The sequence below is a fragment of the Megalops cyprinoides genome, chromosome 19 (genome assembly GCF_013368585.1).
Source record: "Megalops cyprinoides isolate fMegCyp1 chromosome 19, fMegCyp1.pri, whole genome shotgun sequence".
NCBI classification, from domain to species: Eukaryota; Metazoa; Chordata; class Actinopteri; order Elopiformes; family Megalopidae; genus Megalops; species Megalops cyprinoides.
The window spans coordinates 7,569,601-7,583,725 of record NC_050601.1 but is presented as its reverse complement, the minus strand read 5'-3'; positions in this window follow the sequence as shown (position 1 = coordinate 7,583,725).

Sequence of the window (14,125 nt, the reverse complement as noted above, 5' to 3'; positions counted from 1 at the left end):
ATTATAGTTTATTTTTGTTTTTTAATATTTTAAGGAGTTTAATATTTGTAGTTATTTCTTCGTTAGCCGGCTGTGAGAGGAAGCTTGTTATCTAATTAAACTAATGAGCTGGAAGGAAGAAAAAGTAATTTGGTTTCCCATTTTGTTTTTTGTTTTTTTTTATGATGCATTAACCATGCTCATTTATTTATTTGCTCTTCTGAAATGATGTGACAGGTGGTGAAAGACATGATTTGCACAGTAATGAACTGTACATAGAGATAACCGAGGAGGATTTGTCCCATGAGATTTTGACAGACATATCTCAAGGGGAGCTGTCGGAAGGTGTGTCTCGCGATATGACACTGGCTGAAGACATTGTATGTGGGATGTGCCTTACGAGGGTAGAGAGGATGTGGGTCACAGAGCTGAACAGGCCACATTGTAATGATAATGAAGATATGTCTATTACTACATGAAAAAGTTTGTCCTGGCCTATTGAGCTAAGTTTGTGATATTTTCTTAGGGTTTCGAGATATATCTTTTATTAGTGGGCTCTATTGAAAACATGGTATTTTTTTTATATTAGAGCCCAGTGGTTATTAAATGTTGTCCATGAATGAACTGGAAGAGAGATTAAGACTTTAAGTATTTTGCAAGTTGCAAAAGGTCTTTACCTTGTGAGGAAACAAGTGGTATTGGATATAGCTCCAATGTTGAGTGAAGAGGGTTTTAATAACATTTGAAGCTGAAGGCGTTATAGCAAAAATATCAACACACATTGTGTTTAAGGCAAGTCACAGGCTAGGATCACCATATAGTGACAGGAGTGCATGTTATAATTAATGGGTTTCAGAGTTCAAAGATATGCCTGAACATAATAAATCAATTGAAGGGCCACAAGTTATTGTACAGAATATATTGTAAGCCTACTGGTTATAAATGTGTCAATGAATTCTGCTTAAGACAGTATGTTTTGGAGACGTCTTAAGTTTAAGGGCTGATAGAAAATTGTTTAAATACTCAGCTGGTTGAAAAAAAAATGAAATTGAGTGTTGAAAGATACATTTTACTTTGTGATCAGGCAGATTATGAGTTGTCTTAAACACTGTCAAACACTTCTCATCAGTATTTTCTACACGTGTTTTTTAACACAAACTGGCCAACATGAATAAGGCAAAAGGTGGAACAGAGAAAGACAGGAAGAGGGAATGAAACACAGGAAGTCAATGTTAGCACCAGTCAGTATCAGCATCAGTCTGTTCACCTTTTCCCCTGTAAATACATTTATGAATCTCTTTGATTTGTACAGTAAGCAGACAGTCAGGATGTAACTTTCAATATGTTTTACACAGGTTTAAGAAATTAAATAAAATAAGCATAAAAATCCAAAAAATTGAAAAACATAAAAATATTATGCAAATATAATTAAGACAAGTATTACTAATTACAATAGTAAGTATTATTAATCATTTCATTTGGTTTAATATCATATGTATTACTTAATTATAATACTTCATTAATGAATATTATCATTCTTTTAAGAATATGCTTTTGCTTATTTTCCATTAAGGTATTGAGTCCTGGGGATAATAATAAATATAGAAATTTTGTGTGAAAGAAAAGTGTTTAGTTTAGGGAGTCTTTTCAAAATTCCCTTAAATTGTATTAAAGTAATTTTAAGAAACTTTTCATGCAATCACAGGATATACAGTATAGATATATCTATATGTGCATGTGATTCAGTATTACATGTATATGTAGATAGTATTGCATATAAATACAGCATTGTGATACTTCATTTGAAACAACACAGACTGATTCATTTAGTTTGATACATATTCTCATAAACTATACTAATTAGTGATAGCTGTTTACTGAACCCAGTTCAGATAGATTGCAGGTAACTATTCAGTTTAGCATCTTTGACTGCAATTCCACTGCTAACTACTGCTATCAGATCTATGTTCAACATGTGTTAAAAATATCCCTAGAAGTTGCCTAGAGTATAATGTTCATTGTAACTTCATCTGATGCTTTATTAATGGTTATTAAGAAATTTCTGAAAGTATGCCACCTCATATGTACAGAATGCCAAAATGGCTTGTAAATGTATACTGGGATTGTTATTTTATATCTTGATTAAAATGGATTTGAAGTAGAAATCCAGTTTTACAACCCTTAAGAAAAACTAAAATGTTTCTCACTATAAGTCATTTCTCATGCACACACAAACATGATGTCATTTTTCTAATTAATCACTTTTGAAATGTATAACTTTATCACCATTTTGGAACTTACATTTGAAGAAAAATCTTGGTCAAATTATTCATTTTGACTAAAAATATCTGTGTGTGAGCGGATGTATCAAGAGGGCATGCATGTATATGTATATTTGAGGGTGTCAACTGGTTTAAGAGTATCTTGTTTCATTGTTTGATCATAATTTTTTTTCTGTTACCTCTCTATTTGTATTAAATTACTGTCTCTTTTGAGGAAGGGGAAAAGATACAAACAGATTTTTGTTTCTAAGTAGTTTTTGCTTAAAATTTCGTCATTGGATATATTCATGTCTTGAGGGCTTTTTACTCATTCACCAAAACTGAAAATGTGTGTGTGTGTGTGTGTGTGTGTGTGTGTGTGTGTGTGCACGTGTGCGCGTGTGCGCGTGTGTGAGTTTGCATGGGTCTATGATTTTTTACATGACAAATCAATTTCCACCATCATAATTTCCCATCATAAACAGCCTGATCCCTGCAAGTTTTTCAGAAATGTGCATTAATTATTTTTAAATGAATTACATGTGTGTTGCATTCATAATATTATCAGTGTGATAATGATAGATAATGGTTCTCATATGAAATGCAGAAGGTGAATTTTGGGTATAATTTGACCATATTTTGAGCTGGGGAAGGAACTGAAGAGAGTGGTTGACCGCCTCTTTTGCCCTTTCCAAACCTTTATAATGGCTGTTTTAATAGTAAGGCAGTCTTTTCAACAAAACATTCCCCTCATTATTATAGATATACACAACTTGTTAATTTAGTATTACACTGCATTCAAGCATTTTCAGACTGCATCAGGAAAATAGTCTAGGTAATAGGTACAGCATTTTGCAGTCATTGGCAGTGAATGATACTTTACACAAATATGATGTATTTCAACATCATCGATAGTTTGGCATTAAATACATACACGTATCATATATGCATACATGCATATGTACGTATATACATAAGCACATGCACACATACATATATACATACATACATACATGCATACATGTACACATATATACAGGGCTACAATATAAATGTCTTTGGATGTAAATAGACAACAAAACTAAACTCGGTGCGGACTTTTCAAAGCCCCAAATGTTTTTGTTACCAATGTATATATAGTTATAACTAGAAACATAGTCAAAAACACATAGAACCACACGTTCCCTACACACTATATTTACAAATACATTTATTAACCTATTAATATTATTTATAAAACTATGCTATAGATTTAATGATTTTTTTTTCATAATAATGATACTACCAATAATCATAATAGCGATGCTTTGTTGTGCTTTGATTCAATAACATTTTATTTCTTTTGACTTTCATGTGTTACATGAATGAATAGGACATAGTAATGGGATAGCTGAGCAATCACAACAATAATGATAAAAACGACCACACTTGCAGCGGTAGTCACAAAACAGGAAAACAACTGTTAATTTTCCTCATCGTTTTTTTTTTTTTTTTACATTTTAAGGTATTTTTTGGTCGTTTTGAATATTTTTGAAGGATGCTGGATTAGGTATTTTGCCATTTTCAAATGTCAGTCTTTTCTTTTGTACAAACTGTGGTTGTTTTCTGTCACCCTCTCATTATTTAGTGAATACAATCTGTGTAGTATGCACAAGCTGGTGTATGTCAGACTGTGTGTGGGAGTGTGTGTGTGTGTGTGTGTCCGTGCGAGCGTGCGTGTGTGTATAAAGATGTTTTCTGAAGTCTTCTGTAAATAATAATTTACACTTCCTTTAATGTCCTTGCGTAATAAAAAATAATTTAAAAATAATAAAAAAAAAAACTTTCATTGAAATTTGGGTAACATTTTAGGGTTAAGGGTTGTTACAAAGAATGAGTCTTAGAGTGAGATATGAATATGGCAAGATATGAATACTCTCACAGTGCATTTACAAATGATCAACATACCACAGTATGTGAACACACAATACACTCCCAATTAATATGTTCAATTAACTGTAAGTTTAAGTTCGTTTTTAAAATATACAACGTCTAGATTAAATGTCTCATCAGTTGATATGTATGTAACTTAATTGCTCTCAACTATTTGCATTTTATTCCTGGCTTTTTTTTCTCACCCTTCCTGTAAAATGTTACCAAAATTTTTACATCACATAAAAAATAAATAACTGTACAGATTGTGTAAATATGATAATGGAAAAATGATTACACTTATTCCTTTGTTTTTTGTATGGAAATAATTAAATAAACCACAATAATAAATTAACAAATTCATTACAAAAGAAAAATACAAAAATTATTCATAAAGGTACTTATAATATATACTGATATGTACGATGATAAGTGCTGAAAACATGATTCTTCTGTCTCTTTGTACAAAATGAACAAACTAAAAAGTGTTGAGTATTAATAAAAAAAGATAAGCCTCACAAACCCGTGACTGGGTCTTATTTTTATCTCTGCCCTTGTATTTGCCACAGTTTTATTATCTACTCCCACTACCTCCCTCTCTCACAGAACATCTTCCATCATTCTTTTGGTTCATGTTTTTCGCATTTTCTCTCTCTCTCTCTCTCTCTCTCTCTCTCCTTCTCTTTCCCTCCCTCCCTCTCTGCTTGATATTGATCAGATCTTGATCAGATTCAGCTCTCCGTTCTGTAGTGCCCAAACGATCTCCCAAAGGAACGCCCCGCGCAGCAGATTATGGGATTGTGGGCCGACAGTAAGGCGGTATTTCCCGTACGCCGTTAGACCGTCTCTCACTGCACCCTCGTTGAGAGGTTCCCGGGGCTGCGCCGGGGCTCTGTTGTTCCTGTATCCGCCGTTTGCATCTCGCTGCGGGGGTGGGGGGCGGGGGGGGCGGGGGCGGCAGAGGGGGTCGCTAGGGGAGACGGCCGCCCAGGAAACAGGTCCATATGGAGCGGTCTGCGACTGCCTTCCTCCGTCAGCACGGTAGTCGGCCCGGCCCACGCATCCCCGTGCGCCTGCCAGCAATCCCTCCGCCGCTCCTCGCAGATGCCGTGCCCCCTCTGATCGAGTGCCAGACTGTCTGTCGTGGCACGGCCCGGTGCGGCGCACGGCGACTCGCTCCAAGCCAGGAACAAACCGGCGAAACGCCGCATCTGAGCCTCACCGCCACATGGCACCAAACCTTCCAACAAGAGGCGTTTAGCGCACACCCCCCCCCCCAACCCCCACCCTATGGGGGGCTAATCAGGGTGTTGTCACTGATTCCGGGGTGGTGGGGGGGTTAGGGGGGATGGTGGGGTGATGTCACCTCCTGTAACAGTCTCACAACCCACAGCGAGCCCCTATTATAAGCCCCTACAATTACAAGCACAGCAGAACTCAGACTGCCTGAGTGCGGACAGTCGCAGAGTCGGAGACATGTTTTGCTTGATTAGCTCCCCTGTGAGAGAGAGAGAGAGAGAGAGAGCCGGGTCGGCCTTTTTGCGTTGTGATCTTAACTCTTGTCGGAAAGTTGAGGCTTGATCCCAGCATAGACCTCTGGCTGTTTCACAAAAAGAGGCCTGATCAGCTGAATCAAAAATTCCATTCAGAGCGAGCATTCTGGAGTGTCCATCAAGAGCATTTTAGATCCTGAAAATAGTAGCAAATGGGATACCATTACATTTAGTGGATGCTCTTATCCAGAGGGATAGCTTTTAAATGTTATCCATTTATACAGATGGATGGCAGTGCCCCAGTGGGGATTCAAACTGGCAACCTTTCAGTTATAAGCCCCGTTCCTTAGCCCTACGCTACACTGCCACCTACAGTGTGTTTCTATCTTCCTCCCCATGCCAAGTCTCCAGTCTCTGTGCTGAACTGTGTCTGTCTCTGTGTTAATATCTCTGTCTCTGTAGTCCCTCTATTAATCTCTGTCCGTCTTTTTAGTCTGAATGCTAATATGTGTCTGTCCCTATAGTCTCTGTGCTGATCTGTGTCTGTCAATCCAAACATAGATCAGCACAGAGCTAACAGTGCTAGTATGCGTCTGTCCCTATGGTCTGTCCCTATAGTCTCTGTGCTAATCTGGGTCTGTCTCTTTAGTCTTTGTGCTAATCTGGGTCTGTCCCTGTAGTCTCTGTGCTAATCTGTGCTGATCTGTGTACAGGCCCTTGTCCTTGCAACCCTGCTCTCTATCTGTCATTTTCCTCATACATGTCTCTCCCACTCGCAGCTATTAATTTTTCAGTCACGTTGGAGAGCAAGACATATTAAATATTGATAGAGCGATACGGCGGGGAAAGGTGCGAGGAAAACAGAAAGGCAAATCCAGATTTTCCGACACAGGGATCCCGGGAAGGGAGGGCGGGTCTGATCGGAGGGAGGGAAGAAAGTGGAGAGGGGAAAGGGGAGAGGAAGCAAGCGCGGGGTTAATGCGGAGAAAACGGGAGGACAGCGAACAGAGGCCTACCACAGATCCCGAGTGAGTGACACCCCATCAGGAGCCGCAGGAGGTCAGGCTGGCAGCAGCCCTAATTTAACCCCCCGTCCACCTGGGAGCCTGCAGCCCCCATCCACCCCCCCCTTCCCAAGGCCCGTCTGTATTGTGTGTCATTGTGAGTTATTGAGGTGGGGGGAGAGGGGGCGGCAGGTAGGTAATAACAGAGGGAGAGAGCAGTGAGTTATGGATGCAGGAGTGCGGGAGAAATAGAACGAGAGGCAAAAAGGGAAGCACAGATAATGGTGGTAGTTGCAGCATCTATCAGTTTTATAACCACAACCCCAACTCTCCTGCTCATTCTTTTTCTCCCTCCCTCTCCAAACCCCTTCTTCTGCCCCCCCGCCTCTATCTTTCTCCCCCTCTCTTTCTCTCTCACACTCAATCCCAGAATCCATTGCGACACATGTACCTACTTTTTGACAATTAACTGTTACCTAGCAACAGGATCATTTGAGACAGAAAGAGAGAGAGAGGTTAGTACAGTGTATACCAAATGCTTAACTGCACTGGAGTGAACCCGCAGTAAATAAACACACACACACACACACACACAGATAGACACAAACAAAGAGAAATACATAACCCTTATATCGACAGAAAAGGAGACACAAGTCTACAGATACACACTCTTAAACAAATACACAAATATATGAACACATGAACCCATTCATGATCAATACACACACACAGTCATAATGCTCACGTTTGCAATTTTCTATGCATGCAGTAACATAATGTTCCCAAAACAATTTTGATGAAGAAACCAATGTTTGCTAGTACAGAAAGAGGAGGGAGAGAGAAATACAGACATTAAAAGGAGGATAGATGAGGCTTGGAAGAAATAATGGGAAGGAGGGGGTCGAAGAAGAGAATATAATGAAAAGGGTGCGGGGTTAATTGGCACCAAATGGGTTAACAGGGTCAGTAAATTAATTGAGTACAAACAGGGATTGAAAGAAGAGACAGATGGAGAGGAAGGAGAGGAATGAGCGAGAGAACATTTACAGGAAGGGTGAAAGACAGAAGGTGAAAGGAAGAGATGTAGAGAAAAGGGAGAAGAGAGGACGGAAACGGTTGCCGTAGCAACAAGGCCTAGCATTTCCGTTATCGTTGCTTTAAGTTAAGAGGTGGGCAATTTTTTGACGACAGTTTAAGTAGTGTATTCCTAGCACAGGCACGCAAAACACACACGGCACAGTTACAGGTTCATGTCTGTTTCGTCTCTGATTTTGCTGTGACTTCTAATACCTTGATGGCGTATGGTGAGTTTTAAATTTTTGGGTTGCAGGTTGGGTAACAGTGGGGGAAAAGATTTAAATGCAGAGATCAAAGATGATTTGATCAGCAGTGTTGATTTGGGGTGGCAGTGTAGCACGGTGGGAAAGAGCAGCGCTCATAGCCAAAAGGTTGCTGGTTCAAGTCCCTGCTGGGGCACTGCTACTATACCCTTGGGCGAGGTACTTAACCCTGAATTGCCTCAGCAAATATTCAGCTGCATAAATGGATAGTATGTAAAAATTGTAACCTATGTAAGTCACTCTGGATAAGAGCATCTGCTTAATTACAGTAGTGTAGTGTAATGATTGACATGATACTTCTCATTTCTGACACCCTTTCCCCCGTGCCTGCAATAAAACCTGTATAATGTTCATCGCAAAATGTTAGATTCTCAGAGTTAAATATCTATACACAGAGAAATCAGCAGATCTCCCCAGCATGCCCAAGTGTTGACCAGACTGACAGTTCTGTTGCAGTGTCATAATACTTGTGAAAGAACATGCCCACATGTACAACACTCTTGCTGATAAACAGTTCTGTAGTTTATGTGCAATATAATGCCATGTCTGTGCAGGGAACACACACACACACACACACACAGACAAACTTACTAGAGAACAGATTTTAAATGATTAGGCAAAACAAATGGAGTGTTTAGATAATACATTACTAGGACTTTCACACCTAATATTAAAACCCTCAAACATGATATGCCTTCCACTGCAGTTTCTGATGAAGGAAGCTCTCTGCTCTTTCCTGTCCAAGAGGTGAAAATCTCACCAATGAAACACAATGTAGGAATCCAAATGAAATTCATTGAAAAGGTGAAATGTGAATGGCAGGATCTTGTTGTTGTTGTTGTTGTTGTGTGTGTGTGTGTGTGTGTGTGTGTGTGTGTGTGTGTGTGTGTGTGTGTGTGTGTGTGTGTGTGTGTGTGTGTGTGTGTGTGTGTGTGTGTGTGTGTGTCACTGCAGTCGGCATGGCCCTGAATAGGACGCTTTCCAAGCAACATGTAGAAAAAAGGGGGAAATACTGACACCATGTGGTCAGTATTATTCACAACAATTACAGCACATCTGTCACTGATTGACACACAAACAAAAATTATGTTTTTATTATTAACCTATCATGATGAACCATCCCACCAATAACAGATGTTTCAGGTTTGCCCTCATGAATACTGAAGCAGTAACAGAGCACTGATTGTAATTAACAGTCTTGGGTTCAAATAACAGTCTTGACCAGTTACAGCATCTTTGGCAATGGTCAGATTCTTTGATGTCGTGAAAATGGGACTCTTGTAGAGTCTCAGTTTATTGGTCTGCTGTGTCTATTTTAGTCCCTTTCTCATTAATCTCTGCACCTCTTTAATCCCCCTCTTTTCTCTCTGTCTCTTTCTGTCATTCAGTGTAACTGTCCTCTCATACAGGATCCCCCTCCCCAGCCCTGTCCTCTGCAGTACAGAGTTCACTGAATCGACTGCTCTAACTCTGTGGTGCCTTGGGAGGATTTTAGGTAAGGCACTTCAAGCTGATAGTGTCTTTATATCCCCTCCTTCCTTCTCTCTCCCTTCTCTCTCCCGGTATCCGTAGTGAAGGAGGCGGGGTCCGAGGTTGCTAGGAGACGAAGAGGCGAGTTTGGTGATGCACCGCTTGAGGAGAGGCACTTCCTTGAAAAGGTTGCTGAGAAACTCTGAGAGAGGGCGCACCCTGCAGGACAGCAAGAGTAGTGCGGCCACATTTTACAGCAGATGGTTATTTATTGCACTGCACTGTACTTTGCACACACTCTGTATGCAGCTGTACCCTTTGTACACTGCCTAGATGTGACTGAAGAACATACTGTGGTGTGTGATGGCGCATTTTTCATGAGCAACACTGAAGTCTGCGCAATGTGCCACAGCGCATGGAGCCATCACATTTAGTGCATCGTATACACTATGTACTGGATGGCGGGGTGGTGTTCAACGGACAATAAAATGAGGTCCAGATGGTGAGAGCGAATGATGCTGATGTACACGGCATGTTCAGAGTTCTGTGGGATGCACTGCAGAAGCATATTTTAAATGCTGAGCATGACGCATCGGTGTAACATCATCTCAAGAGCTAAGCAGGACCTGGTGGTTTTGTTCCAGGGACTGTCGAGGGGGCTTGTAAATGCACACTTGTTAAAGTGTCTGACATAGTTGCACAGTAAGGCCTCGGTACAGTACATTACAGTAATGGAGCAATATGAATGAGTCAGTGCAGCATATTGACGTTTTATATGTTTTTGTTGCCCAGCAAAGTTATCACTTATTTGTACACTCTGCAGAGTGGTTCTTAATTATTTATTTACAATGTATGGAATCGGTGTGCATAGTCTCTTGACATTTATTTTATGTTCCCCTGTTTTGCTTAGTGATACATTTTAAATATAGATTGTTGAAGAGATTTCACTGTCTTCAACACTTATTTTTACAATTCCGTTGCTTTCTCTTGCCTCCTCTGTAGGTCGCATATCCATAGTTCAGTTTGTCATCCTCCTCAGCCAATGGTTTCGTGAGCACCATCGCAACCACCATCGCGTCTACAAAGGGTAGAGCCATGCTGAAGACACACCCACACTTAAAAAGATGCATAAAAACGTCAGTCATCACTCAAAGGATATAGATTAATTCCATTTTATGATTTATCATTTCCATATCCTCGCTTATCCATTCAGATGAGTCCCTACAGGCTAAAGCTTGGTTAGTGTTATTTTCACATATTGATCACCCATTGATCTAGCTCCCCTGTGGCAGAATGAACTATCCTGTGCTGCCCTTTATTATCTCTTTAAGCAATACCACCTGTATTATATCATAGTACAAACATAAAGTACATGGTCATTCAGTTTACATTGTGCGTGTGTGAGGGAATGGATATCCTTCCTTGTTAGCTTGTGCAGGAGAGGTATAAATGACAACAAGAGAGAAAGATGGGGTGAGGAGGGCAATCTCATGATCTGACTGACTCGGTGCAAATTTCATTAGCTCTAAAGAAAGCAGCATTTGTGTGAGAACTGTTATGAACGGTTGTGTTTACGTCTGTGGGACTGAGCAGCACTGTCATAGAAATGTCTGAGTCCACCACACAACGCAGAGAGAGTGGTAAATAGCATGTAGACCAAGGGAAGGAAGGCATACAGTTGTAAATTAAGGCAAATATATAGATTAACTATATATATATAAATATATATTAACTAGAGAGAATAAAAGACCAAGAGAGACAATGAGCATAAAAAACAACAGACATTGACACACAAAATCAGACATGGAAAGGATCAAATGAAACTGACATCTCATGATCTCCCTCACATTATTAAGGTTAAAGACAAACAGATCTCTAAAACCTTCTGGAGGGTGGATCTCCAGAACTAGGACTGGATATCTCTGATACAGCTGATTCAGCAGGCCACAGTGCTACAAGACTAATTAGGCAAGAAAAGTGAATAAACGTGATGCATGCAATAGCATATGGTGCGGGGCGGTAATCTCAGGCCTTTAGGGTTCACATCCAAGGTGGAACACAGATGCTGCACCTGGATAAAACCATATGCTTAGGAAATGATACACATTAAATTAAAAAAAAAAATCACACAGAAGAAAATGTGAAGAAATGTGTGTATTTGTTATTATTTTGTTCATGATCATCCTGATACTTTTCAGTATTTTTTATTATTATTTTAGTATTTTGATATTTTATTTTGTTATTTGTATTGTTCTTGTGAATTGCTTATAGTACATCATGCTTTTTATCTTTTGTATCTTGTATGTTTGTTAAGCACTTCTGACTACAAAGAGTTGCATGAAAAGTGCTGTTGTTGATGATGACGATGATGATGTTAAATCATTAATTAAAATGAATCAAACAACACAGCTGTGCACATAATACCTAACTATATCGTCCAGTTTTACATCATAATTTGAATGATAACGGGGAGGTGGTATTTAAAACAGATGACAACACAGCAACACGGTAAAATTGGCTCACACCAGCCTGAATGTTAGGTCAGCCTCCCTTGGAGCCTTGCGGTCACTTTGTTTTCTGGGTTTAGCCTGCTACCGTGTGGTCGCAACTGGAAGTGCAGCCTTTTCACGCATGGCTGTCCGGTCTGCAGCGCATCTAGTCAGGTAGCGAGCCAGATTATGATGAATGAAAATGAGCTGCGCCAAGAAACAGTGCGGATGACTGACATACTGTCAGCAACAAGGCAACAACCATCTAGATTATCAACGTTACCAGTTAACTGGTGGAGAGCTAATCGGATATTGTTTCGCAAGATTGCTAGCTAGCGAACCTGAGTAGCTTCCTGTGCTAACATTATACGACACCAGAAATCTGATCCAAGAGTTAGCTAGCTAGCGTTAGCTACGTAACTATCAAGGTAACTCGCTTATCCAGGTATTTAACTGGTTGTATGGTTAATTTACTCGTGTAGCCTTTAAACAAGTTACCCAGACTAGGTAACTAGATATAGCTATACAGCTCGCTACCTGTGTAGCTGTAGCTAGCGGCTGGCGGGCAAACTCCATAAGAATTTATCGAGTGGGGTGGAAACAGACGCAGTGACATCAAAACTAATGGCAGTGGTTACCAATATTGATATTTTAATAACAGAAACATAATGGGAAAAATCTCGCTGGGTAACTCGCTAGCTTTTTTAATATTCTGGGAAAAGGAGGGCGTACGTAACTGAATTAGACAAAATGAATCGATCGGCGAGTTACTGGTGCAGACGCTATTCTACAGGTAGTTCACAGGCTAGCAACCAGCACCTCTTCATTGATTTGGCGTGCCGACAAGCAGACAACCCGTTTTTGGTGGTGCGTGTCATTTCCTCTGGCGCTTTTTTCATTTGGAAAGCAGGTACTACTTGAGAGGAAACACACGCCATCTGGAATGAAAAGAAAAAATGTATAAAACATATCTCAGCATTTACAGTGAATATGTTCTGTAATATGCTAAGTTGGATGCAGGCTATAGTGACCACAGTCATCTGACTGAGATTTGTCAGTTCTGTGTGTGGTATAGATACATAAGATACAATGAACCCATTTCTTCTCTTGAGGGACAGCCCATTACAAAGACAAATTACGGTAGTATGGCCCTGTGAACGAAGGTAATCCTGTTCAGAAGCCATGGCCATACAACTACCTGCTTCATTCCAGAGAAATCAAAAGCTTTAACCCTGCTAGCTTCAAGGTTTCTGACACAGCTGCCACATTGCTCAAGAACAAGCACAGAGACCCATGCTATTGTGCAGAGCTAAAGTTTTAAACATGTTCAACATTTTATGTGTGTAAAGTAGGACTACTGGAATCATATACTTGCATATACATATACCTGCTCACAAGCTTGTCATTGAAATGATCAGCTTCCTGTTAATGAATTCTGAATTTTGAATTGTGCTACCACAGAGGTAGCATTTCACCTTATTCTTTTTTATCCCCCTAGATTGTATTAATTTGTTTAACTTTCTCATCTATCCATCTCTCTTCCTGTATGTTCTTCCAAAGTTGTCTATATCCTTTCAAATTTTAGCTCTGTAAGCCTTCATTTTCATTAAAATTCACTTATTCCCCACATGCAAAAATACAGAAGACACCAAATCAGACTTGGAAAGGGATAAAATCAGTTCAGCAGATTTCACAATGATCATCAGTATAAATCACAGGGGACAATGTCCAAAGGTAATGAAGTACATAGAACTGAGACCACTTCCATTTTTTCCCCCTTCATTCCTTTTCTTTCCCTGTCTTCCCACACACCCATCTCTGCCTCTGTGCCTCTGTTCTCCCCTTATCCTTCCTTTCTGTGTTGCTGTTTCTGGTGTGTGTGTGTGTGTGTGTGTATGCAAAGTGTATATATCTAAATTACCTATGTCTATAGCAAAGCAATGGTGGTTTGGTTGCCATAGCAACCGTGATGAAAATAGACACGCTTCTGTACAGGAATGACAGAATGCCGCTGTTTAAAAAGAAAGACACTGAAAAGGGGTCAGACTGTGATAGACCAGTTGACCAAGATGACATTAAAGTGATAGAAATGTCCACAATGACTGATTAAGCAAGACAGTGTACAGTTCATTCATTGCCTAAGTCTCAGAGAGTGAGTGGGCTCTCCGAGGTAACATA